The sequence below is a fragment of the Corvus hawaiiensis genome, chromosome 5, assembly GCF_020740725.1.
Source record: "Corvus hawaiiensis isolate bCorHaw1 chromosome 5, bCorHaw1.pri.cur, whole genome shotgun sequence".
Taxonomy (NCBI): domain Eukaryota; kingdom Metazoa; phylum Chordata; class Aves; order Passeriformes; family Corvidae; genus Corvus; species Corvus hawaiiensis.
This window is the reverse complement of record NC_063217.1, coordinates 19,551,615-19,578,826: the sequence shown is the minus strand read 5'-3', so window position 1 is coordinate 19,578,826 and position 27,212 is coordinate 19,551,615. Positions and strand designations below refer to the sequence as shown.

The following is a 27,212-nucleotide window of genomic DNA, read 5'->3' as shown; positions in this document are numbered from 1 at the left end:
CGTGTTCTTTCCCTTCTGCAAGGTACCTGCCAAATGCTCCAAAATTCTGCAATGCATGATGATCAACCATCATCACACTGGCCTTGCATAGACCTTGGCATTAACTAATAGCAGCTATTTCACTAATTCTGATGTACTGAACACCAGCAAAGAACAGAAGGTTGAGAAGGATACAGAAATCATTTTTTCAAAGTTGAACTTCAGTAAGGTAGTGAATTCCCACTGTAATAGCCATTATAAAAATGCACTGACTAGTTCCATAAACTGTTACATTACACTTAAATCATATCAATGCAAGTAAAAATTGAGGGAGCATATGAGTAATTTTTGCTTCTTCTAATCTATCAAAGAATTAAGCTTTCATGTTGCCATAGAATTTATTAAAAGGCTCGCTTATATAAGTAAAGGAAGCACATCTAGAAAAAGAGAGGAATCAAATGTTTTCAGAGAAAAATAATTTTTTTTGTTTTATGATTTCATACCAGCTGGATTAGCATGATTCTGCTTTTCTGTCTAATACAAATTTTAAAATAACTAAAAATCAAGATAAAGGAATCCATAAGGCTACAAAGCTGGAAGTGCAAAGATAACAACCATGACATAGCTGGAATCTCAGACACATAATTAACAGGACTGGTTTCCACAGCTAGACATGAGCCAATGCATTCTTACTTCATACTTAATTTTTATTATACAGGAGTTAACAGAAATCTGTTATCTGTTCCCATGTATCAATTAAAAAAAACGAAAACAAATAAACGGAAGTCAGCAGAAAAAAAATGAACGCTTCACTGACGCTGTCCGAGAACTGAGAGGTGTTGCTTTTAGAACTATTTCATATAATTCAAAGACAGATTTCTGTATTTATTAGTTACTGAATTACTAGATATGAAATATTACTGAATATTTAATTAATAAAATACTAATTATTATTATTACTACTAATTACTAAATATTAAACCAGACCAATCACAAACAATATAATTTTCAGCTTTAGAATGCAACTGATATTTTATGAAGTAGGGGTTTTTTTAAATTTAAAAAAAATCCATTTTATTTGTCCATCTTTGTTTTATTACAAAAGGTTTAATTTGCACAATACTCAGCCTTTAGATTTTTGCCTTGCAATAAAAAAATTACTATCATTGGAGGCGTTAAAGGACCTATCCCTGCAATTGCAGGGTGCTTGGTGTTGAAAGATTTCCCTTGCAATAATAATGAATCACCTCAAAGTTCTTCTAATAATTACATTCCCGTGGCCATGAACAAAAAATATTATTTTACTTAAATACAATCATATCAGAAGAACAATCTTTGTATTACAAGTTTTGATCCACACTGTATTTTAAGTTAGAAGAAAGTATAATTGTCAGAACAGATAAACAGATCGCTCAAACACATCCAACTTGTTTCATTTGTACTTAATTCTGTCCTGCCATGGAATTAAATTTCAGATACACGTGTTCACAGTTTGCAAGCACCCACTCAAATGTTTTTCAATTTTGTTCAGCTGAAAGCCCAGTTTTTCAAATTAAAAAGGTTTTCTCAGAGTACATTTTCTCACAACTGAGGTTGATCAGTTCCTTAATCAGGGCACTTATCTTAAATACACCTTTTTAGAATATTTAAGCATGAAGGCACTTTAGAGAGCTATGGCTTTTCTTGAGAGAAATAAACAGGCTGCTTGTGCTTCAAATGTCCCATGTGCTGGCTCCAAGAACACTTGATCTCTCTGTTAAGAGCCGATAGAGTGCCAATTGCTCTTTTTGGGACTGAGAAACACAGTAGGACCACATGTCAACTGTAATAAAAATTAACCCACTCTAGAGAGAATCCATATTTACTTTCAAGCTTATTTTCATCTGGTAAAATTAAGCATTTAGACTGACAGACTGACAACACTGGTCATCCCCTTCCTCAGAGAACAATCTCAAAACAAACTACAAAGCCACAACCTAAAGAATAAGTGAAAAGCATTTCACAAGCATACCTATGGAGCCCTACCTAATCCAAAAAATAGCTGATGGAAATTTAATCATCTGCAGTTCTGCAGAATATACTATCATGCAGTAGTTTGCCTCAATTGCATGGCAAAAACAATTCAAATTAATACTAGATGAAGTATGGTTAGTTACCTGGATGTCTGGAAAGTTTCTAAGACAAAAGCCAAGAGAAAAGGTCTCAAGACACTGCAAACACTATAAATATAGCCCTGAAGCCCCACAATAAATCATAAGACTAGTTGATAATTTTTCCTCTTTGAATTGACACTATTGAAGATGTTCTGGGATTCCAAACCTTCTCTTGTACTTTAAGGACAAGCCTAATTTAACATCTAGACCAATTTCTCCATCCTAGTCTGGTGTGTTGTCATAAATGCACTTAGTCCAAAATCATGATCACAGGAAAGAACAGAGATGATAAATTCACTCAGGGAGTGAGCCAATACCTTGGAATTTGAGCATTTCTTTAATGAAAAGCACAGAAGAATTAGCAAAAGAAACAAAAGAGAGAAGGTGGACAAGAGGCATAAAAGCACAGCAGATGTCACTCCAGGCACAAGTTATGTTATACCTCAGTTTTTCATGTTGCTCAGAAGCCAGGAAGTTTCAGAACTAATGGTCATAATATGGAAGGAATTTTTTCCTAAAAAACTAAATGTCAGACTCGTGGCTCAACAAACTTGGCAGAGGATTTTGAAACAAACCTTCCTCCTGCCTCCTGCCTTGAGGCAGTAACTGACTCCCAGCTCTAAGGCAAGGGGGGACATTTTCACCAGTCCATTGGAGTCTCCCTTAGGAGACAGTCTGATAACGAACCAAGCACAGTTATCCAACCCAAGATAAAGAAAAGTTTGTATTTGTAGATAAAGGGAAACTAACACTTCACACCCCTTCCCCCTACCCCTTCTTTCCCCCCACTCCTCTCTTCTTCAGTGAGACTAAAATAAGGTGAGACTATAAAAAAAGTTTCAGTTTGAAATTATCCTCAACTTTAGATTCACAGCTCTTTATTCCATTTCCTGAAGACAACAGAAGTTAAACTTAAAATGTGACATTGTCAACACAAGCCAGTAAGGAAAATTAATTTTGCCCTTATCTTCAAGCACTCATCTCAGCAAAGCCCCTGAAATTTATTAGGAATACACTGTCAGAAGTGGTTCCAAAGCAAAAAGGTATATGCACCTCATAGTCTTTCATCCATCTTGCATTTGCTTCTCCCTAAACAGCTGCAAATGTTACAGACTTCAGAATAAAAAGGACTGACAGACCAACAAACAGGGAATAAGCCTGCAGTTCTCTCACACACGTCCTTTTGCATACGGACACTGGAGCACAAAAGCTATGGCTGTGCCAAGCCTCAAAGAATGACTCCAACCAGGTGTTCACAGCTCCAGTCTGGAACTTTTCAATGCCTGAAAGAGCCTTTTTAAGAATACAGGGACACACAGTAGCTTCATGATTTTCTGCAAGTGCCTGGAATCAAGTAGACACTTCCAAATTAAAACTTAAATGCCTTTAAATTTTCCCATGAGTTCACTCAGAGCAGTGTAGCAGTTGGGAGTTATTTGAAGAGACTGACTACTACACACCATTTTTGTTCTGTGAGGATGTTCAGCACTCACCAAGAAAGAAAAGCACTTTTTTTACAATAACATATGGCAGTCCTATGGAAGCCCGCAGGGTTTCCATGCCTGCCTTTTACTGATGAATTCAGAAGTGTACCATGTTGTGCTAGGTTTATAATTCCTCATTCCTAAAAAGCCATCTGGGATAAAGGGAAGCCTCACAGAAAAGGCAGGCACTATAAAGCAGCAGCTTCCTAGTACATACTCTTGTCTTAAAATAACTATGTTTCAGTATGCCATGGTGATAGAAGTGGATTTCTCTGCATTTTCCAGACAAAAAGGGAGGTGTCCACAATATCTCCAACCCCCTGCCAAATGAATCTTCACCTAACCAGGATTCTTATTTCCTTACATTTCTGTTTTGCATGTACTTTAATACACTGCAGTTTCTTAATCAATTCAATGACACCTTTTGAGGCAAAAAACCTTTAAGAGAACAACAATTTTTGAAGACCTGAGTACAAATAAGGGTGTCATAGATACAACAGGGATTAATGAAAATATTGAAAAGCAAGTGTTTTCAAGAATTTTACCTGATGTTCAAAATAGCTATTCAAAGTAAAGGCAAACATGTTTTTATCTTAAATCCTTACATAAGGTGTCACTAAAATATTCAAATGCTTGAGACACAGACTCAGAGTGAGCTTCTTTTAATCTTTCAATTAAAAGCCCCAAAGCAAATCACTCCTACTCTTAATAATTAAACTCCTCCATATGGCAAGTAGGCTGAGCAGCATCTAACAGTTAACTTGACAAAGTAATTTGTGACATTATTTTTCACTGTAATTATTTAAATAAAAGTTCATGATTGCAGCACATCTTTTCACTAAAAGCATTTTTAAAAAAAAGACAAAATTTTGACAAAAAGTGTAGAATACCTTATCTTCTAACCACAACACTGATGTTACTTAAATGAAGTTCCTGAAGAGGAAAATGCAATAATACTAATGACAGCATGGCAAGGGGAAGGGGTGCAACAGAACGGAAATTCAGAACATTGTTGTCCCCAAAGATTTTGAAAATGTTAAGTTTCCCATTAAGCTTTTCCATTGCTCTGTATTAGAAATTTAGGTAACTTCTACCAACTCATGCAATAGGAGTAGATTAAATCCGTAAATTAAACTCCTGACTGCAAAGTCTGGTATCTGGAGCACTTGTTTCCGAATACACGTACAATGCTTACTGACTGGTAACACTGCAGTTTAACAGAAAAAAAAAAAAAAAAAAATCAACAAAAGCCCCAAACTACTTGCAGATAAGCTCCATGAAAACTGCCATGATTCTTTTAAAATCCACTAAACACCTTCAGTAAAAAATTACCTTTCAAACAGCCTTAAAATAAATCACTACAACTTCAATATGTAACAAGCAATTTTCACATGAGAGATTCAAATCTGATTTTGTCACTATTGAAAAGTGTTCATTTATTCTGCTATTTCAGTATCTTTTCATATATACAGATCAATTAGATTCTTTCCCCCGCATGGAAACTTGATGAGGCAAGCAAGGCTTTGATTTTTTTCTTAAATCATCACTAGCTCATCTCTGCTTTCTCCACACCCACAAAAAAGCTGTCTAATTCTGAACTTCATTCTCTAGGTACAGGGGAAAAAAAAAAAGTATCAGTGAGATCACTTTATTTAAAGTAGAAATTCAGTCACATAATGTTACTAACAAAATCAAGTGTTAAGACAGGTTTATTAAAGCTCTTCTAACCTTTCCTAGATAAAAAGCTTCAAAACAAAGAGCAGGCACTTAATTTTCTGATCACTTGTTAAGACATTCAAAACATCACGCACTACCTTAGAAAAATATTTAAGAACTTCGTACTCAGATAAACGGTAACTCAAAGGAAAAGATATGACAGAAATTCTCTAGAGAACTAGATGTGACGGCAAATTAATTTTGCTTTAATATAACTGCATTAAAAGCAACTATTCCAAATCAGCAATGCTTGTTTTAAAAGGAAGTTGCAAAAAGGGGGTTGAATATGTTAATCATGCCAAGGATTATTCTGTCAAGACAAAAATACCAGTATAAATACTTCATTTAGACTGATAGGAAATTAATTATTAAAATTACCACACTGCTCTGTCTGACTAACTATAAATCAAGAAGATGAATTCATGGCTTTTCCATCTCCTTCTCACACCCTCCCTGAGCAATTACACAGTTTGAAGGGAAGAGGAAGTTCGACAATTATTGTATACAATGGTCAAAGTAGACTGATTTAGAACAGGAACTCCTGCCAACCCTAACAAAGCAGGACGAGAGGAAACTGGGAGATGCATCTTACACAAGCCCCTAAAATCCTGTTTTTCCCTCCTTCTAACCGTACTTGTACTTCTATGATACTTACTATACAAACCTACAAACACATATGGATGGATACTCAGTGTAAAAAAAGATGCCAAATGTCTGATACTTACTCTCAGAAATAGAAAAGTCTCTTTCACTTTACTTATATTTATCAGTACAAGACCAAGAAGGGAAATACTTAAAGTAGTGTAAATCTCAGTTTTCATGATTTGGTAGTGAGGACTGTTTAATGCATCTTCAGAAATGTATGATGTACTCTGCACATTATAGTGATTATCAACACCTAAAATTATAATAGCTCCAAGAAAAAAAGATTTTCAGACTTTCAAATATGACCTGAATTCACCTGGAATAAACATCCTTCACTCAAACAAAATTAAAAAGGACAACCTTGTTTTCCATACATGTTTAGAAGTTAAAGCTATTTGAGAAAAAGGATTTAGTGAAATTTTTAGTTCATTGGCCAATAGAACATTCATTAAGCTGATGAAAAAAGTTACAGATTTGTATTCATATGTACTTGGTGACAAGGCATAACACGCATCTAAGAGCATATAACAACACACTTCCAAGCTTTTTGTGTATTTTAGGTCTGATTGGTTCTTTACTGCTCTTCTAACTCTCTCCCTTTTCTAACAGCAGGAAGCTGGAAAAGATGCAGTATATCCCTGATTATATACTATAATCTGCCCAAGAATTTGTCAGCTCTTAAGAAAGAGCAGCAACATAGCATTTAAGCCACTTTCTAAATTTCATCAGGAAATGAGAAAAGTGATAAATACAGGTGACTTTCAAATATCTGATGATTCTGCTTAGAAATTCATCCTTATTAACACATTGACCTGGAAGCTGATCTCCAGACACCTGGTGAAAGCCTATAATCAATATTCAGTGTACTCATTTCTTTTCAGGTATGACTCGAGCTAGAAGGAGCATGAAGCATAAATTCCTTTTTGGAAGACAGTGTCTGCAAAATATAGCAACCATGATAATATGGCTGATATTTTAAAACTTACAGATTTTTTCATACTGAAAAGGTAGTTCATAACTTCTGAGACTGAAAATGGGGAAGGTGGGGGAAGCACTGGAGAAAAGGACTTTAGCACCTTTTATTTTTTTTTTTTTTTAAGTGTAATAAAAGGCATAGAAAGTTTTACAGATGTGGGTTTAAAATTTAAAAACCATCTGACACTTTCAGACATATAAACTGAAATTTTCTAAAATTAGAGGAGTTTAATAAAGTCAAATTAATTATTTTCATATAAAATTATATATATATGTATATATCTTTAAACTTGAAGTTTTAATCGCGTCAGTGTTTCCTCTGATGTATTTGTTTTCACATGTGATTCATAATCATATCCTATATCCATGAATCAGGCATGTAAGCATGACATTGCTGGCATTACTGAATTACTTCACTCTTCTACACCATCTGATCTTGTACGCATCTTATTAACTGTTCCAACCAAGGAATCAAATTTAATCCTCTGAAAGCACCATCTGTAGCATCATCAGTTCCCTCACAGTTCCTGTAACAACATGTTGTCAAGATGTATTTATACTTTAAGAGATCATATCAGAATTATACAACTGAAACCTATATTAAAAAGATGTAACATAGTACTTACAATATAGGAAGATTAAAATAAAGCAACAGGGCACTTTTCAAAATACACAATCTGTTATGATTCTATCATTTGAGTATTAAATTTGCCAGCCTATGTTTATACTTCCAGAAATACAAAGGTACTGAATGCATAGAGTCATTTTATTTAATAACACCATAATGAAACACTTCCTTTTAGCCCCGCTCAGCATATCAGTAATTTTAAGTATGTATGAATATCAGTTTCTTTAAATAGTCCTATTAGCTTTTGTGAAAATTTAGTAGTACAGATTGCTGGCTAGTTAAGGACTATCCTACTTCCAGAAGTTTACATGAACTGCTCTGCTGTTAGCACTCCAACCCCAGATCGCATAACTGGCAGTTTTGCTCCTACTAATATGCTGCTAAATATTTTTCTCATGATGAGTTTCTCCAAGTGATAAACCAGGCTGACAAATCTACTTATGGTGTGTCAGTTCACCTTGGCTTATTTGATGTCAATTAGATTTAAAGAGCCTTTTAAAAAACCCAATCTTATAAAGAAGAAAAAAAAAACTAAAGAATTTTTAAAAATTAAAGAATTAAATACTCACGCATCTCTGGAGATACCATATTATCATTGTGCTCTTGCTCAAACTTAGCACAGATAGTAAGATGTACAATTATCAGAATGTTAAAATAAACCATAGCTGCACATACCTTAGATACATCTTGGCTGATACCAGTCTGACATACGTATTTCTGGGCCCATAAAAACAGTAGCAAATGGTGTACTTTTCCAGTATGTACTTCATAGCTGTTAAAGTGGTGAATAAAATAGAAGGCAGCTCTTACACAATGAGCACACACTGAGCATACAGTCTGTGCATAAAGTCATGCAATGGAATCACTCAGAGTTGAAAAAAGGAAACTCAGCAATAATTAAACAAGAACTCCAAAACCTAGAATAAGTTCTATCATGTTAGATTTAGTTCAGATGGATTGTTTAACAAAAAGTTCATACTACAAACACATGGCTCCTGCCATCATAACGAGTTAGATATAATTTGCTTACAATTTTAAAGTAGTACTATTCCACCTCTAGACAAACCTCACATCATTGCATACAGAAGAAAACAATAAGGGAAACTACATTTGCTTGAACAACGCACCTTGCCAAATACTACTTGTACAGCTTCAAACACTGTCAGCTGTGCCCCAACAGGCTGAGCATATTTGAGATACGAGAAAGAGCCAAGTCAATAATTTCACATATGCTCTAAGGCAGAATAAGCCAAAGACTAATGCTAACAAGATTCCTAATTGTTCGTGCCCCTGCCATTCATTTCTGTCCCTGTACTAACTCCTTCCTGGTACCAACACAAGCGCATTTGTACAGTCCCACTGCAGGAAGGATCAGGAAACTGATTCTGTCTGCATTTGTTCTCTATGTGCCTGCACAAACATCTTTGACAGCAAAGGTGCAGGGGAGGAGGAGGAGGAAGCCCACGCAGAAGCAGAGAGATGCCCTGTACAGCCACAGTGCTGCTGCTCAGCCCTGGTCCTGACATGCCCCGTTCTACAACTGAATCCAGTCAGCAACACGGCAGGGGACCAATACACTGAAAAAATGGAATGGAACAACATCTGTGCTACTTGAGTGGAAAACTCCACCTCATTTTTCAGATCCTGGCTTTCACTACTAGGAGGTATAGGACAAGGATGCATCCTAGACAACTTGTTGCAATTAATAGCTATCAAGTGTTTTTTCAAGTTTTTTCGGGTGTATTTTGTGGCCTTATAAAACCTAAAACAGACATTTGCAATACTATAGGAGGAGATGATGTAATAGCAAACTCAGATAAAACAATCCACAGCACTTGAAAGAACAGTTTCAAACACCACTGTCAGTAAGCTCACAACTTGTCCTTTCTCCAAGGCTCTCCCCATGAGCATAGAGAAGTCACAAGTTCCAGGCATAGCCCACTTTGGCAGCACTCAGTCCACATCATAAACAGCAGACCTTGAGAGACACCACATCTCTACAAACATACACCAGCAAGCTCAAGGTGTCTGCTAAGTGCATGTCTGCCTCAAACACTGCTGTAATTTTTGTTGTGCCTTCATTTAAGCTCCACTTTTTTTGACCCTTTTCCAAAACCTTGGCGCCAGAACATGCATTAAGAACTAAATACACAAGGCTATAAAAAAAGCAGCATAATAGAATCTGTCCCAAAGCTGACAAACCAAGACACTTAGCTACACAAAGCCAAATGAGTTTGTGTTTGAGAGTGTTTTGCTTTCTTTAGGGGCTTTTAAAAATTTTTATTATTGGCAGACAAGATGACCACTTTCTGAAGAGGCGAAACAGACATACTTAAGGAAAGCTCAAAGGAAAGAGCAAGAAAGTATAAAGATCTTTTATAATTTAAGACTGTGACAATTGAGGTTATAACCAATTGCAAAAGAATATTGATATAAGATATCTTTAAAGGTAACCAATGACATTAAGTGATATATAGTCTACTCTTAAGTCCTCATTTAAGTCCCATTGTATGTTCCTGACATGCACTGGGAAAAGTCAAGAAGAAATGAAGAGCAGTATGCTTTTTCCAGATGATGACACTTTTACTTCTGAGATTCATTACAAGTACTTTATGACATTTACACATGGTATTTATTTAAATATAACATTTTAGTGTATAGTTTTGTCACGTAAGAATTCAAACACTAACACTGATTTGTGTCTATCATATTTGAAAATACTAAAGCATGAAAAATAATATCCTAGATTTGTTTTTTAAACTCTGCTGGACACATACTGTAAATGGAGCTGGATCTCTTGCACAGCATTACTGAAGCTTCTGTTGCTATTTGCTCTCCCCACCAGACAGTAGTAGGAAAACAGGCACCAAGTCAAACTGCAACAGGCAAGTGTTTCCACTACATTACCTCATCTTAATGCATCAAGTATCAACACATACAGGCACTCCATCATTTTCAATATCAAAGAGGAAGCAACTTCCTAAAGTTAAAAAAGCCATTTGCCTGTCATTAAACATAAACAAAAATAAACCAGAACCATGAAAGATTAATTCTACTTCAATACATTCAATTAGACTCCATTTTCAAAAAGCACAGGAAGTTAATTTCACAAGAAATGTGATTCTGTTTCCCACAGAAATACACTACAAATAGAACATATGGAAAAAAAAACAGTTTAATAAATCAGAATTGTTCTCAAATATGTTGTGGTTTCTGTCTTGTTTTGTTGCGTGTCCTGTTGCCGGGTTATGGCCTTCATAGACAATAAAATACATCTGAAGTTCTTCATTCACATCTCTGAGAAGCATGTTTGGTAATAGTATTTTGCTTTGTAATTTCACTTTGGTTTAATCAAATACAAGGAACATACATACTCCAGACTTTATCTCCAAGGTCTATTCTCATGCCCTAAATGCAATACCTGACAAAGCTGACATCCAAAAAACAACTATTCCATGTCAGTCACATCTATCAACCAGCATAAATGTTTTAATATTTTCTATACCAACACAGTGATTTGTAGGCTATAAATCTTTGCTTTAAATCTTTTTCTGTCTTTAACAATTTTAAAGCAATTTTTATACCAAGTCATCTGCTGGGGGCATGGGGACAGTGTTTTTCTATTCTGTATTTATGAAAAATACCAAGCACAATCAGCATAAAGTTGATACCAGAAAATGGGTAGCACATTTATGCCTTACTGCCCATAACAAAATGCTACATTCTCTATTTGCTCTACTAAAAAACAAAGGAAATAGTTTTCTCCCTTCATTAAATTCATTGCTTTACTGAAATTTTAATTAACACATATAAGGTAACACTTGAAAAAGTTTCCAGTTACCACGCCAACAGAGAAACATTAAAAAAAAAAATCCTCTTCTGACATTTAAAATGGTTGCTGAAGTTCTCTTCATGCAAGTGAAATTTTACTACCAATGTCAAACCAAAGCCAGATAGCATTGCCTCTAAAATGTTTTTAAACTTACTTGGTTAACACTATCAAAAAAAAAAAAGCATCAAAATTTTTCTAACTAGGAGAATATGCTCAGAAAAATTTCACTCCTATTTAAAAATTCCCTCTGGAGAAAACATGCTGGAGACAGATCAAAGAACAGCAGTATTTGCATATGCGACAAAGATGAGGCTATCATGAGAAGAGACCCCAACTTCGAAAACCACGGCTTTAATAGTTTACTTCAATGCGGTATCACAGCAAATTGAAAGCTTACTACGTTCACCATATTGTAAGAGGACAACTGTCTCATAGAATTATTTTCTCACTTCCTTTACCTATGATAACATTACACACAGCCTACACCAGACTGTGCTACTGACCCACTATCCTACTAGCTTAGTAACAATTGAGTTCTCAATTTGTTCTTCCTTTCTTCTTTAAAATTTATATTTGGTATTCTTAAGATTCGGTTAAAGGAGAACGTGTCAAGGCATTGAAGAAAAAGTCTTCCATCTAGACACGTCAGAATTTCAATTTGAAATCTTTCTTTTAAGCAAGTCTACTAATTTACTTCTCTCAGCTTTTGGGAGGTGGCCAAATTATGTGTTCTTGCAATGGTGACATTCTTGCCCAAAGCACAAGTTCGACATTTAGTGGTCCCCTTTTCAATCAGCATCTATCATCTCTTTTGAAAGGCAGATTCTACAATAACAACTGTCATCATCATTTCCTTCCCCTCCCCTCCAATAGTGAGGGCTCCAATTCACAAATACAAATAAAAATGTCATCCTTATTTACAAAATCTTGTATCCTCACCCTGTTTTCCTAGAATGCTCCTAGGAAGCACTCTGTAGCAAAGAAGTTGCTGACACAGCACATTTACATCCAAAAGTATAAAGTAAATGATAACAAACAGAAGAAACAAGGCAAGGCTGAAGAAACTCTTGGAAAATCCTGATCAAATCCCAAACAGGATTATCGGTGCACAGGTTTTACTTTCTTTCAACATGCATTTCTTGTGTCAATAGTAAAGAATGTCTGTAAATGCAAAAGGCAAAATCCGTATGTTTTTACCATCACATCAGTTAGAACCAATGCATTGTACATAATGAAAAGAGATGAGTTTCAGTGGAATTTAAGGCATGCTAAGAGAACAGGGTGTCAAGAATTGGTAGGCCTTTAGAAGCCCGGAGCTTGAAAATAGGGCAATAACCATCCAGAAGAAAGAATTCATCTCAACAAGAACAGGCATGTTCATTCAAGAATTTTTTTAAAGAATGTTTTTAAAGCTACACTACGTTGTATAAAATTGCTCTGTATCTTGTAGTTCTTTAAGAAATGTTTTTTACACAAGGAGACATCTTGTATGCACAATCTTATAAAGGCAAAAAACGAAACATCTAGCTGTAGGGCCATGTCTAGTCCCAAAGAAATGATAACCCACACTTTTAAGTAAGATCTATTGCAAAAGTCTATGCATTTGTCCCATAGCCAGAGCAAAGAAACTTTCTGGCACTGCTAGTTTTCTAAAGCTCCAGTAAAATTCCATGTTGTTTTAGTAAGAAGCCTCACCTTTGCTTTCAGTGATTTAAAAACTGAGACATCTGAGATTCTCTGGGGATTAACACATTTAAAAAGTTTTATATGGCTTTATGACATTAACCAAGTTTTAAAATATTTTGAGAAGAATTATCAATGTTCATGTGCAGAAGGAGAATGAAGAAAAGACAGGGTTTTTTTCAAAATGTTTTTACAAGCCAAAAAAGTAATTAATGAAAAAGTGTTACATAAGTTACTGCACTACAACTACAGTTGTCAAAAATAAGATTCAAGATGCCATTAGCTAACTTGCAGTCAGGAGCAGGGGGAAGGGAAAGAGAAAGGTATGGAAATAGTAGAAAAAGAGACAAGATAGTAAACCATCAGTTTTATTGATCTACTTAAGAGCAGTGTAACAAAAGCACCTTACAAAAAAATATTCAATGTATTGCAAGAATTATTTGCAACCCTAGATACCTTCAACTTTATCCATATTTTGACTGGAAAGCTGTAGAAATGACTGCATATATGACATGCACTAATAAAGACAAGCAACCAAAATCAGATTAACTGAAGTGAAATTAATATACAGAATTAATGCAATGAACACCCTGAAAAACCCAAATCTATCCCAAGACAGATTCTTAAACTGAAAGAAGTTCTACCTTAATATGGAAAGTACTGAGCCCAAAGCTCGTTGGTAACTGCCCACAGCAACACCTCACAGAAGGTTCAAACTCTGAAGCAAATTCAGGACTTAAACAGAACACTGAAAAGAATTCCAACCTCTTCTGAACGGCATCAGCTGTTCCTGATGGAACTGCACGCTGATGGGCATTGCCTAAAGGTAGGCTTTCATGCAATCAATTAAAACCTTGTCTCTAACACTTGCCAGGAGTAGCTTACCTGGTAAGCAGAGTAAAACTGTTAACATTTTTAAGTAACAGTACTTAATCAGTCTCAAGCAGCAAATTAACACAAAGAAATCAAAGCAACAAACATTGCTTAAATTTACTAAATGTAGTCGTGTAAACAATTAAGTTTCATTGCACTTTTAAATCTACAGGTTTTGAGAATATAAAAGTCAGTAGATAACAAATTACTGGCAGTAAAATTTAATCTCAGCAACAGCTTCTTTGTTCTTTTTTTTTTCACCAGAATAACACAAACTTACTTACACTTGGGTTACAACAAGTAAGTTACAACAAACAAACTTAAACACTTGGGTCCTTTAAATTCCCTTGTTTGATACAAGATCACATGGTTATTGATTTACTGATCCCTTACAAAGGTTTATCTGTTGTAGTAAAACCTGATTAATAAAATTCCTTTAGCTTGGCAATTAAAATAAATATTATACCACTATTGAAAGCCAAAGACAGAACTGCAAGAGCACTAGACGAAAGCAAAAATTAACTATATACTATTACAAATACAGAAACACAACTTACAGAAACTGTAAAATAAGTTTAAAAAAAACCAAACAACTTTAATAACAGGAAAGTTGAGAGCCAAGTACATTTTTTCAAATTACAATAAAATTCTGCAAATACATGCAGAGACAATAGAGAAATCTACTTTACTAGAAGTACAATCCTATGATGGTACCAAAGAACCACCTTTAAATGAATCATTCCTTTTGCCATCATTTACTTGTGCCTTTCCAGGCCAAACAAGAATAGGCAATTCCATAAATGCAGACAAGCGGGATGACAAATGAATAACCAGCTCCAGAACATGAATTCTCACGGCTTTTTACTCTAAAAGCTAGTATTCCTTTTATTCTATAAACAAGTAACAACTAATTCCTGCCGACTCTCGGTCACATCCAACTTCATATACACTATAAAAAAAAACTCCTTAAATGAACACAAGCACATGCTTTTCTTACCTGAAAGGGCTTTCTACCTGCAGGCCTATTTGAAATGACTCCAAAAAAGAGAGAGCAAGAGGGTAAGGGCTGTCAAAAAAGGAGAGAATATTTTATATGCTTTAACACCCACTTGCACTTTTCAAATTAGATCAGCATTTGTCAGAATTGTATACTTCTAAGTATGCACAAAAAACCAGTACAGTCACGAGCACAAATAAGAGTGCACATAATTGCTAAATAAAAGATATCCAAAGAAACAAAACACAAGCAACTACATAAAATTAAAATGAAGACAAGTAGGATTTTAGCTCCATTTTTCACACAGACATCTTGATACAAATGGGATCTGAAGATTTACATTTTCTCACAATATTTTTTTTATCCCATATGTATTGCTACACAATAAACCACATCAGTAAATGCTGAGTTCATATAACAGTAACTGAGCACAGGCCCATTAACCTACATATGAAAAACACCTGCAGTAGCCCAGTAAAACCCAGAAGGGAGGAAGAGTTTTTGAGAACCATTTTCTACCTTGTCGAAACTAGGTCAGACGGCAACTTAGAAAGAACAAACCTGGGCAACAGTTTCATGTTACATTTTTCCTTCAAAAATGCCAGTTAGGATTTGTTCAGTGATGCCCATTATCTTGATCCAAACCTAAGAGTGCCACCTGCACACTGCTCTGCCTTCGCACTGTACATTAGCCTGATTAATCTGTTTCTACAGTGCAGCGAATTACCCACCCACATGAAGATGTGGCTGATAGAAGCCACACCTCAGAGAGGCTACAAGCAAAAACAAGGAAATCAGGTCGAACATACAGCCATGTCTGCTGCATTGTGTCTTCTTGTCACCTCTGAGACTGCAAACTAACTTGAAAACCTCTCTCTTTTCATGAGCATCTTCCCTACTCCAACCAAAGCTTCCCTGCCCAGCCACCCCCCGGTCCCTTGCACAAGCACAAGACAGGAGAACAAACTGCAGCACATGTCAAGCTGAAGCTGCAGCCTTTGGTGAGACATTAGCTAATCAGGAAGATAACAAAGATGATTTCTTAAGTCAGTCTTGAGATTTTGTATGGGTGCAAATATTTAACACAGCTTGCAAGTCCTGCCTGAGGCACGTGCAAAGTGAACATAATCACTTTTAGCACCTCGCTGAGCGGTCTACAAGGAGAACCACCAGACTGTGGTTTTGCACGCTCAATTCACAGCCAGGAAAATACTTTCCCTTCTGTTAGGGGACAAGAGAGACAGGAAATGTGTTGAAACTAAAGGAAATAATATCTCCATAATTACATATTCAATTGGAGATACTGTAACTCACTAGAATCTAAGCAACTCTACAAAAGCTTTGTGCATAAACACACATAAATAAAATGTTGCTTCTTAATAGGAGTTACTCCAAAAAAAGTATTCATGTGATGCCATTCATCATTTGGTATGCAAAATGTTTTAGCAGAAATCAGGAAAATTTTGCCTTGTTCGGATCCACAGGAATGCTTGGTCACATGAAGCCAACAGATTCCTGATACAATGTCCTCCAATTGCTTGTTATTTAATATAACATGTTTACCAAATATGGGAAAATTACCCCTCCCCATAATGGGCCTTTTTTTAATTCAGCCTACCAGAGTGCCTTGAGTTTTCTCTTCCCTCAACAATATAATAAATATTGTATAAATATGTTCTAGGAGAAAATAGCCACATTCAATTCTGTCTGAAAAATGTTCACTGTTTTTATTGAAGGTAAGCTAGTATTTTACCTGTAGACAAATTCAACAGCCAGTAAATCATACAAAATCCTTTTCATAAGCTGTTGTACTCAATAGAAGAGACAGTACAACATGCAAAACCAAACAAAAGACAATTTTCAGAGACAGGATACAAATGCATCAGAGAAATATTAAACACAATGTATTGAGCACTTCTTTTGTACTGAGAGGCTTATAACCAGTTTATGCCTGAAACAAACACTGACTTCCTTTTTTCCTGCTGGAGAGCTACAAGTTCAATTGCAGAAATGACACCGAGCATAACAATGTTCTTCCTTCCTACTGGATTTTGCTGTTGGCAAAGGAAAATGTGTTAGCAGAAAACACCATCTATGACAATTTACAGAGAAATTCAAGTCTGAGCTGCAGAGGGAGATGTGGAGGGGAAGAGGCAGAACAGCTGACCATTGCTGACTGGCACACTAGGTAATTAGTCACCTGAGGCAATTAAACATATTGGAATGTTTTAGAGGAGAACTTCTTACCAGAAAGGTTGCTAATTGGTGTTAACTCCATGAAATTATTTGCTTGATAAGCAGCTATTAAAAGTTGCTAAACAGAGAAAAGCAGAGGAAATTATACCTTCCTTGTTTGAGTATTGTGTACTGTTCTGCTCATCTCTAAACAGAATGAGCATAACTTCAAAGGAAGAATGGGGAGGTCTTCATATGCAAAAAGCATAGGATAGAAAACAAAGTGAAGAAAAACAATCCAAAAGCATACAATAGAAAATAAAGAAAAGTTAACCAAATAGGAGCTTTTCTCCAACTGACAGTATTTGAAAAGCTACTAGCTAAATAAAAAAAAAAAAAAAGATACAAACTAGATAGAAACTGCCTTTACAGAAATGCCTTAATACACAGTTACGATAATGAGTTCTATTGATCATCATGTCCAAGACACCAATTTTTTTTCCAAGTGAGATCTACATGATGGAATATAAAGCCGTGTTTATATTAGGTAAGATAAAAATCAAGCAGTCTGGAACACATCTTCACATTCAGGACACAAGGCAATTAGTAAATGTTTTTTGTTAGGAAGAATTATATTAAATTGCTGTGCTGCTAGACTTCTTGTAATACCCCTTCTCAAGGCCCAGGCAGATAGTTATTTCAAGATATTAGATAAACTATTTATTTCTCTGAATTTGTAAGGTAATGATTAGGCTGTTAAACAAGGTTTTAACCAGTTACTTCTGGACCAGTGCAGGGAGAGAAGCACACAATAACATGCCTAAAATCCTATTTGTGAGTACCATCGGCTTTTGTCTGAAAGAGCCATCTCTGGAAAAAATACAACTCTCTAAAGAGTCTTTGTGGAGCTCTACATTACACCAGCATGGATAATAAACATGGTTTTTTGCTTACAAAAGCAGACACCAAAGTTTTAGTTAGCTTTTATCCCACAGGAACTGAATCTTCCATCAGGAAGTGAAATTTTAGCAATATGTTTCTGAATAACAGACAACAGTGAGAGATGCTCTGTAGAAATGCAAGTTCATTCTTTTATGAAAGCAGTAAAAATATTGCCCAAGACCACTTTTTTCCGAATATGATATTTTGATAGTCTGTGAAGATCTACAGTTACACCCAAAATTTGATTCCATTAATTCACTTTTTTTAAATGGGCTAACAGAAGAATATGATGTATGTGTCCTCCTTGTCTGTTATCCAAGTCTTCAGAAGAAAACAAATAATTGTAAGTAAGGCTAAATTACGTACAGCAAAGTGAAAAACCTTTAGGGTTTCTAGTGGCATATTTTCAGTACTACTGATTTTTGGACAATCTGTTCTCATGTGTACACTAAAACAAATTCTGCTAAACCAAGTTTTTTAAAAAAGTAAACCTACTCTAAACACAAAGGTGCTTTGTCAGTGAATTAGCTAAGAACTTCCAGGCATGTAACAAAAGTATGCAAGAATATGCCATGAGTGGAATAAAAAATACACAATGTAACCTGCCAGGCACCCTCAGAGTGGAAAATTTCAAAATCACCACATTTCTCCTATAAAAATAAACCACATAATTAAAGATGTTTCTCAATTTAGCATTTCTGGTTTGCTTTGTAACTGTTTCTTATACAGTAATAAAATTTATACAGCTAAAAAAATATTATTTACTTACATGAACAAATACACCAAAAGAATGGGAGACAAGGAATAATCCAAAGCAAGATTTCAGAGACTTGCTTACTGCTGGGAACAGCACATGCAACCATTTAAGCCCTACACAAAAGAAATCTGTCGCCTGCATGTCTTTAGGATAGTATGCCATTAATGGCCAGGGGTTTTTTCCCTAAACAAATGCAAAAATTACTCAAAAATTTTTACAGTGGACTGTGCAGCATGAACAATCTTTGCTACCCTCCCTTGACAGAGCTTTTCCCAACCCATGCCTTAGGCCACTGGCAACTTCTACTTAGTTGTTCTATCGGTGTTCAGTCCATATCCATCTTCTGTTGAAGAATCGTAAGGCCAGACTGGCAACCTCTACTTAGTTACTCTCTTCTTTCTACAATCTGGTTGGGCACCAGAGACAGCTCTTTGAGAGACCACATATTGCAGCAAGCAGGTGCATGGAGAGAATGGAAGAGTTAACTTTGACATACCTTCTGCTGAAAGTTGACTATGCTACTTTTAAATATGGAATATTTCATATCCATGGAACATTCAGTTATTTACTAGCATCATTATACATAAGCAAGGTCCCAGTTCAGAGATGTTAACACTGTCACACTACATATAACAGTCTTTTTGCATATATTCAATACAGGCATTCAATAATCGGGCAGAAATCACAATAAGTAAAAGAAATTCAGACAGTAGTAAGGCCTTAACTAATTTAAATGGCTTTGCATCATATTTATTAAGAACAAGCTCCGGATTTCTCACATCAATTACCCACATCAAACTACTTTATAAACAATATAGAAGGAAAATCTGCACAGAAATCTACTTCTGAAATTTTTTTAACCCATAAAAGCTTAGCAAGTTCCATTGGCCATTCAACTGAGGAAAAGACCAAAAGTGAAGGCAATGTTAGATAAGCAACCAAAGTCAGAGTTTTCCCCAAACATAAACAAAAAGACATAGGTACATTACCTAGAAATAGGTCATTCTATACTAGAAAAATGATTACTTCTAAAAACATTTAGTTATTAAAAGATTTGCATATAAAGAGTTGCCCTGAAGACTTCTAGAAGCCCTGATTACATGAAACACATTCGCTGTGCTCTGAATTCCAGTGCAGAACTTAGGCATAAATGTTCATCTATTACAACTTGCATTAGTCAGAGATAACAGGCAAGAGTTCCTGAAGATTCTAATGTTCCAAAAAAGTGAACAGACACTCAGGAGAATCCTGTCAGATATTCCCAACAACTTCTAAAAGATACTCAAACACAGCACAAATGTAGCCTCCTAACAAGCTGTAAATTATGTTACCAAAGATTCTGAGTTTTTTCTGTCTCTCTGATACCTTTCAAAGACAAGGCTATGCCATCAGAAAAAAAAGGCACTGCCCACAACTCTCATCCTTCTGACTGCAAAACACACATGAACAGCAATAAACCACTCAGAGCAACTCCAGGGGTATGGTAGCTTCAAAGGCAGAGTAGGCAGCCCAGCATTCTGCCTGTGACTAAACCAGTCACAGTTGCATGATACTGAACAATTGTGGGCGAGCATATCACAATTTCTAATTTAGCACAACATTCTGCTATGAAGTACAAAGTGTAACTTTAAGTTCTCTGATGCAATTAACGCAGAGGTGGAATTGTTCTTTCTTTTTTCCATAGCTCTGCTTCAAGCTTATCTACTAAGAGTTTTCAGAACCACTTTAGCTGATGGCAGACTACTCTTTACTTCTGATATTCTTTATGAACATAGGCAGAAGGGTCTAAAACCAGCTGTGCATCTTATATCCCCCCCAAAAAAAGATCTAGTAAAGCACTGAAATTCTTTCTAGAATCTGCACATTTTCACTTATGTACTCTTGCACCTAGCATGTTACAAGACCTACACAATTCCTGCATCAGAAGTTTAGCATTAGAGAAATGTTGTCTTTACCTTTTCAGTATTCCTGTTCCATTCTAAACTTAGTGCAAAAAATAAGTGGTAAATCAAATGAGTTGAGAAGGTCTGTTAAGGATGCTTGAGGTACACAATCAGAACATATAAAATATGTACAGGATTTGTTGGGGTGAAGAAGGCAAGGCAAGACAAATGCAACAGGTAAGACATTTTAAAAAGAATTTACCAAATACCATATGAAACATTGCATCCTAAAAAATTCTGTTACACTCAGATGAAGTTTGTAAAACAGTTAAAAGCTGAAGTGAATTCAAGCATAGATCTTCTCTGGTAAATAAACCATCTACTAGGAAGTCTCAAACCTTCTGAAAGTAATAAATTATTGCTAACAAGGCTATCAAAGATGAGGAGAAGGAGTTAACACCACCTCCCTTCCCCTGGATAACATATTAATTATAGCTTCCTAGGTAGTGTTACTGATTGGCTGACACCTTATCCTGCAACATTTTAAAGCTAAATAAATAGAAAACAAAACTTAAGTGCACTTAGTAAGCAAGTGCACTGCAAACATAAATATCAAATTAATAATTAATTCTGTAGCATTCAAAAAACTTAAAGACATTAAAGAAATATGGCAAAAATACCTGACTCAAAAAGCATTTAAGTTTACATATAAACATATATCCTTAAACAGAATAAAGCACTGCTTTTAGAACAGTCCTCATATAAAGCAAGGAGCGCAATGTTTTTTCCCCTGTATCTGAACTAAGTGTCCTCTTCACACTCAACAGAAATCTGACACAGTGAGCACTTAGTGGCAAGGTCCATATGTCCAAACAACATTTTCTATGTCATGACAAAACAAGTTTAGTCTATTATAGAAGGAGCCCAGATGCTGACACCTCAAGAGATGTGAAATGAATCCTATCCTCAAAGATTCAGATCGGTAACACCGTGTGTATCCACTTCAACACCTCTGCACCCTACAAACTCAACAATGTTAAACAACAAATTAAAATAATACGAATAGGTGAAGCAGGAAACTGCATAGTAAATGCTACCCAAATATGCTTTTCCAACTACATCCTTGAAGTTTGCATGGTCTGAAACACCAGCTTCCAGATGATGCTGCATTCTCTAAGTCCAGTATAACAACAACAGCCTTGGCATGAGCAACAGCCATTCAGAAAAGCCAAGAAGGAAGCAGTCTCACTGCTGGATGTTTCCAGTGTGGGAAGTAACAGCTGCTACTGGTCTGGCTGCTTTCCTCTGCTCTGGGCCCTGTACCCCACCAGCAACCATCACAAATGCTTCACCCAGCACTGCAAAAACAAAGCTTTCTGCCTGCCCTGCCAAATGCAAATCATTATTTCTCTATTTCCTCTGAAAGGAACAGCAACCGAGTAAGAACCGGAAGATGCCTGAAAGCCATCCTTTGGATGGTGATACCTTAACAAAAATAAAATATAATTTCTGATAGAAATATTTAAACCATATTCATATATATTTAGTTATACCCATTGTCTTTAAAATCTTCTAGGTTAGGAATGAAATATTGAACTTGTTTTCATTACAATTAAACCTCATATCCATTTCAATTGCTAACAGAAAATGACAATCTGTAAAATCAAGGGATTTTGCCTATTAAACAAACAAACCAGCTCCAACTTCTACTTTGAAGTATTCTCTGTTTAGCAGCAGTTTGAGATAGACCAAAGAAGTAGCAGGTTTCAAAAGATTTCTAAGTGAGAAATCCAAAACCATCAGGTGAGGCTACTTCATAAAATACGTGAACATGTCAGAGCCAATGGCTCATTTTTCATGCAAATATTACAGGCTACTTAAAGCTCCTGGGCAAGATGCACAGGACAAGAACAGCACTTACCTTGCCCTAGCACGTCTGCAATAGAGAACTTCATTATTGGTGTTGGTACTTGACACTACCACTATGAACACCATAATTCACCCTTTCCTATGTCTCTAATTTACACCTGCTTCACATGCCAACACTAAGAAAAGACTCAGGAACTATCCTCTCCACTAGGTATCAAACAACCCTGGGGTTAAGCAGAATACTTTAGGGAAATGTCTTATACGCTTTAGCTCCACACAATACAGACTGTTCTGTAGTTAAGTGCTGATGTCAAATTCACTACCTAGCCAAACAAAAGGAGCTCTTTGAAATATACAAGCAGTTGTATAAATGGCAGCCTCTGTGTTGATCCCGGGACATAAGATGTTGTTTTCCATAGCAGTATACCGTTGATTTTTCCAATTCTCAACTGTGTGCAGTAAGCAATACAGAATTTCATATTTAAGTCAGTCTTCTTCAAAATTCTGAATGCAAAACTTGCCAAGAAAAACAACTATAGCTCTGTCTTGATAGTTAAATACATGCTCCTTTCCAGCTTCTAACTAGTCTCTTACTACATTCCCAATTAACATAGGAGAATTAAGCTCATCCTTTATGGTCATTGAAACTACAGCACAGACCTGAAAAAGCAAACTCAATTTTCACTCCTTTGAACACCATATTTCCCTTAATTTTCATGCGCAAAAAGTCCTTGTTACCAGCAGTGTTTCACTTCCACTTTTGTTTTAATTGTGGACACCAACAAAATTTTGAAGAAGGCAACCTGAACTAGACACATACATGAAACATTTCTGAGGTCAGTTTTCAGAGCAGAACCCAAGACAAGACCAGATAGTTTCACTTCAAGTACTCACAATCACATGAGAAGGAGTGAAACAATTCTTTTCATTTCAACAACCCTTATAAATCTTTGGGGGTGGGGCAGGTGGTGGACTGAAAAAAAAATACAGGAGGCCACAAAGTCCAAGAAGTTAGTTATTTTCCCTCAATATCCTACAAATAAGAGTGGCATTGTAGTAACTACAGAGTAAATGCCCACTTTCCAAAGCAATTTGGATGAATGATCTTCAAAAATTAGTTGATTAACCTGCAAAATCTTCACTATCACCTAAAACCCTACAGCTGCCTAAAATCTCCACCCACAGTCAGATCTGAAGGTAAAAGACCAAAGACAGATAGCAAGACAATATCTAGTCTTTAAGCAGTTACACTATTACTGTATTCTGAAAACTCTGTATATTCGGTTGTTATGCTTAGTCCTCTGCCTCAAGTCTTCTCCAACACTTCACAGACCCCAAAAACGCAGCATCAAAACAACATATGACCAGAATTAAAGAAGCACTTCTTAAAACATTTCTACTAAAGCATAAAAAGCATCTATTTGAATGAATAATCAACTAATATATTCATATTTAAAGAATAAAAAGAATTATTTGGGCAACAAAGCAATGGCTGTCTTATTCTTTGGCTTTTGTAAGAATGTTAATCTGCTGCTGACAACCTTTTGGGCACAGAAAACTAAGTATGATAAAAGAAAATCAAAACCAAAAAAATCATTGTAATTCTGCTAACTTCTGGCATGAAAGAAATTTCAGTGTTAGGAGACTGCAAACCAATACAAATCAAGAGCAGAAACACAGTTCAATAAAATCAATTTTAAAAGTGAGTCAAGGCCAGCAAAAATTTTGCCAGTCTTCAAACTGAAAACACCCAATTAGTTACGCCTCCCAAAAACTAACCACACAAATTATGGTGCAGCTTACTACATCATTATGACATTCTCCTTTAAGCATTTTACTCTTATTCTTTCTACTTTAGCAATCACTTTAAACATTTGCACAAAAAGAAAAAATGAAATGCTAACGGAAATGGCAACTATATGGTCAAATTGTTTAGTCTCAAGTGACACAACCATACCTTGCAGTTTCACAGAAGATTAGCAAAAACATATGAAATGGCCACACTTACTCAAAGGTGTCCACCCAATTCAATCTTGCCAAGGACCATCTAGCAGCAAATGGTGCAGCACAGAGGCTGATGGCAACAAAATTTTTTCCCCAAAACAACACATTTTTCATTTACAGAACAGTCCACTGTAATGAGATTTCTAGCTCAATTGTACCTGTTCGTGCAGACATGTTCTCCCACTTCACCCTAGAAACTGGGAAAGGGGGCAGGGATATATCTATTTTCAAACATTCTGCTGATTTTGCGATTAATGCCTCCAGGCCTCATAGCATGAAAATAAGTACCAGTCTTCCTTCAGTTACCTGCTTTATAATACTCATTATTTCAAAGAGGCCTACCACACCCTTGCTATCTCCCTCCTAAGACTCGAAACCCATCTGGCTGACACGGTGCTTTTCCATCCCTCCCTCCACCTTCTTGGCCTTCCTTGCTTCCAGCCCATTGTTCATTCAACCTTTGCTTAGCTAATTTCAGCATATTATTCCAGCAAAAAATGAACCTATTAAATTGAAACAGCTCAGCATGAGGAAGAAGACAGGCTGAAGGCCTAAACCACAACTGCCTTTAGCTTCTGAAGAACTACAGCCACAGGGCAGGTCTTTTAACACCAAGAAGTCCTACTTGCTTATCTTACACAAAAATATGCATATAAAAGCACTGGCAAGCTTGATTCAAGCATCTTAGCTCGGTTGGAGCATGGCTCTAGTAACGCTGAGGTTGTGGGCTCAGTCGAAGCATGGGCCATTTACATAGGAGTAGGACTCGATGATCCCTGCAGATCCCTTCTAACTCAGAATATTCTCTGTGTGTTTCTGTGTATTTTCTAGTTTCACACATCCTTTCAAGTGACAGTGATCAGTATTCTATTTCTCTGTCTTCATACTTTGTAGTATTTCCTCCTGACCAACAACCAGGCTTTTTCCAAAGAAGAATCCACTATTATTCCCAAAAATCTCAACTATAACAGCTAATCAGAGATCCATTTAATCAGTTAAATCAATTCTGAGAATACACTTAATGGTACGAACCTACTCATTAAAGCAAGCTCCTTCCTCTTTTTTCTCCCTGCACCACTCTTTTGCATGTCAACACTACCATCTCATCTCCCTGTCACACAATATCATGAAATACTTTCAGAGACTTCTGCATGCAACAGCAGCTTACATTGAGTCCCAGCTCATCACCCCACCACACACCAAACTTCCATTTATTTCTGATCCTCCATTTGTAACCATCTAGTACTGTGCAAATGCATCCCTTTTCCTTCCATTAAGACATGATACCAGTGATTGTTCATCACTGTTTTGTAAGAAAACAGTGATTTCTGTGAACCTGATCACAGACCAGGTTGCATACAGAGCTTCCACTTTGTTGGAATAAGGAAATCTTACCAGTCATCAACATCAAGAGAAATTAGAGCCTTGACTACTGTTCATAGGATACTATAAACAGACATGAGGCAACATAAAACAAGCTTCCGAGTGCTTCAGAGACAAAAGAATAACACATCACAGATGCATAGTTTCTTAGGATGTTTACTTAATAAGCAAAACAAACTAATTTTACTTGGATTCTTTTATAACAGTGTTTAAAAGTAGTCAGTTGGATGCATTTAGAGTTCAGATAGGTGGGTTTTTTAGCTTTCAAACATCCACAGCCAAATCAGAATGGGACATGTTCTTATTATCCTGTATTAATAAAATCATATTTCATCAGTTTTACTTTATAGAAGTAAATAATTATGCCTGGGCCAGCAATTTCAATTTTGAGAAATAAACTCTCTTACAATAAACCAATAGGCAAAAACCAAATTAACTCCCAAAACAAAGGTTTCATTCCAAACCACCCATTTTTCTATAAGCTACTATACTCTACAGTAACTGATCGCTTTAAGAAGCTCTGCTAAAATCATGGCTCTACTGCTAATCTAAAAGCCCCTCTCCACAAGTGCTATGGATAGCTGAAGTATTTCCTTACCAATTTTGAATGTCATTTTTCAGATTCACAGTTGGTAACATCTGGGTAAAATGTAGCTTTTTGTGAGTACCTAAGTCTCCCTTTACCCAACTCTCTCAATTTCTATTTACCTGGCATGTGTGGGCTTACACTAAAATGGTTAATAATACTTTCCTCCAGCACTTTTATCTCTTCACAAGACACTGTAGTGCAGCTGTGCACTGAACTGAAGCAAAGACCTTATCCTGATGAAAAGAACCCCCAGATTTCAGCTCAATCAATTCCCCCAAGCAGTCCACCTCCAGACACGATAAGTGAGCAGCTGGAACACACAAAATAGACGGGGAGTGAGAGAAAGCAACAAGCACAAAGGAGGAGCACCCTTTCCTGCAGAAACAGCCCATTTCAAGGTCAAGTTAAACCAGTCACAAGGTTAACATCTTCTAAAGCTGCAGAGCTACAGGTCCCCAACCCTTGCCTGCAACACTATCACTGTAAAACCAGTTACTGGCAGTGGAGGTATACAAGACCAAAGCCAAAATACTACTTTACTTTAAATGCAGTCTTAGAATGAAATCCCAGTGAATACATAATACAGGTTCATACACTGAAGTCAATGGAATCCTTTTCAGTGGCTCTTATCTGTATTTTAGACTG

The 27,212-nt window shown here is 36.1% G+C and overlaps 1 protein-coding gene across 2 annotated transcripts in view; it reads right to left on the bottom strand.

The window, feature by feature from the left end:
* The window catches only part of STIM2 (stromal interaction molecule 2), a 71,509-nt gene that overhangs the window by 36,123 nt on the left and 8,174 nt on the right, over nt 1-27,212 (bottom strand). The window lies entirely within an intron of this gene.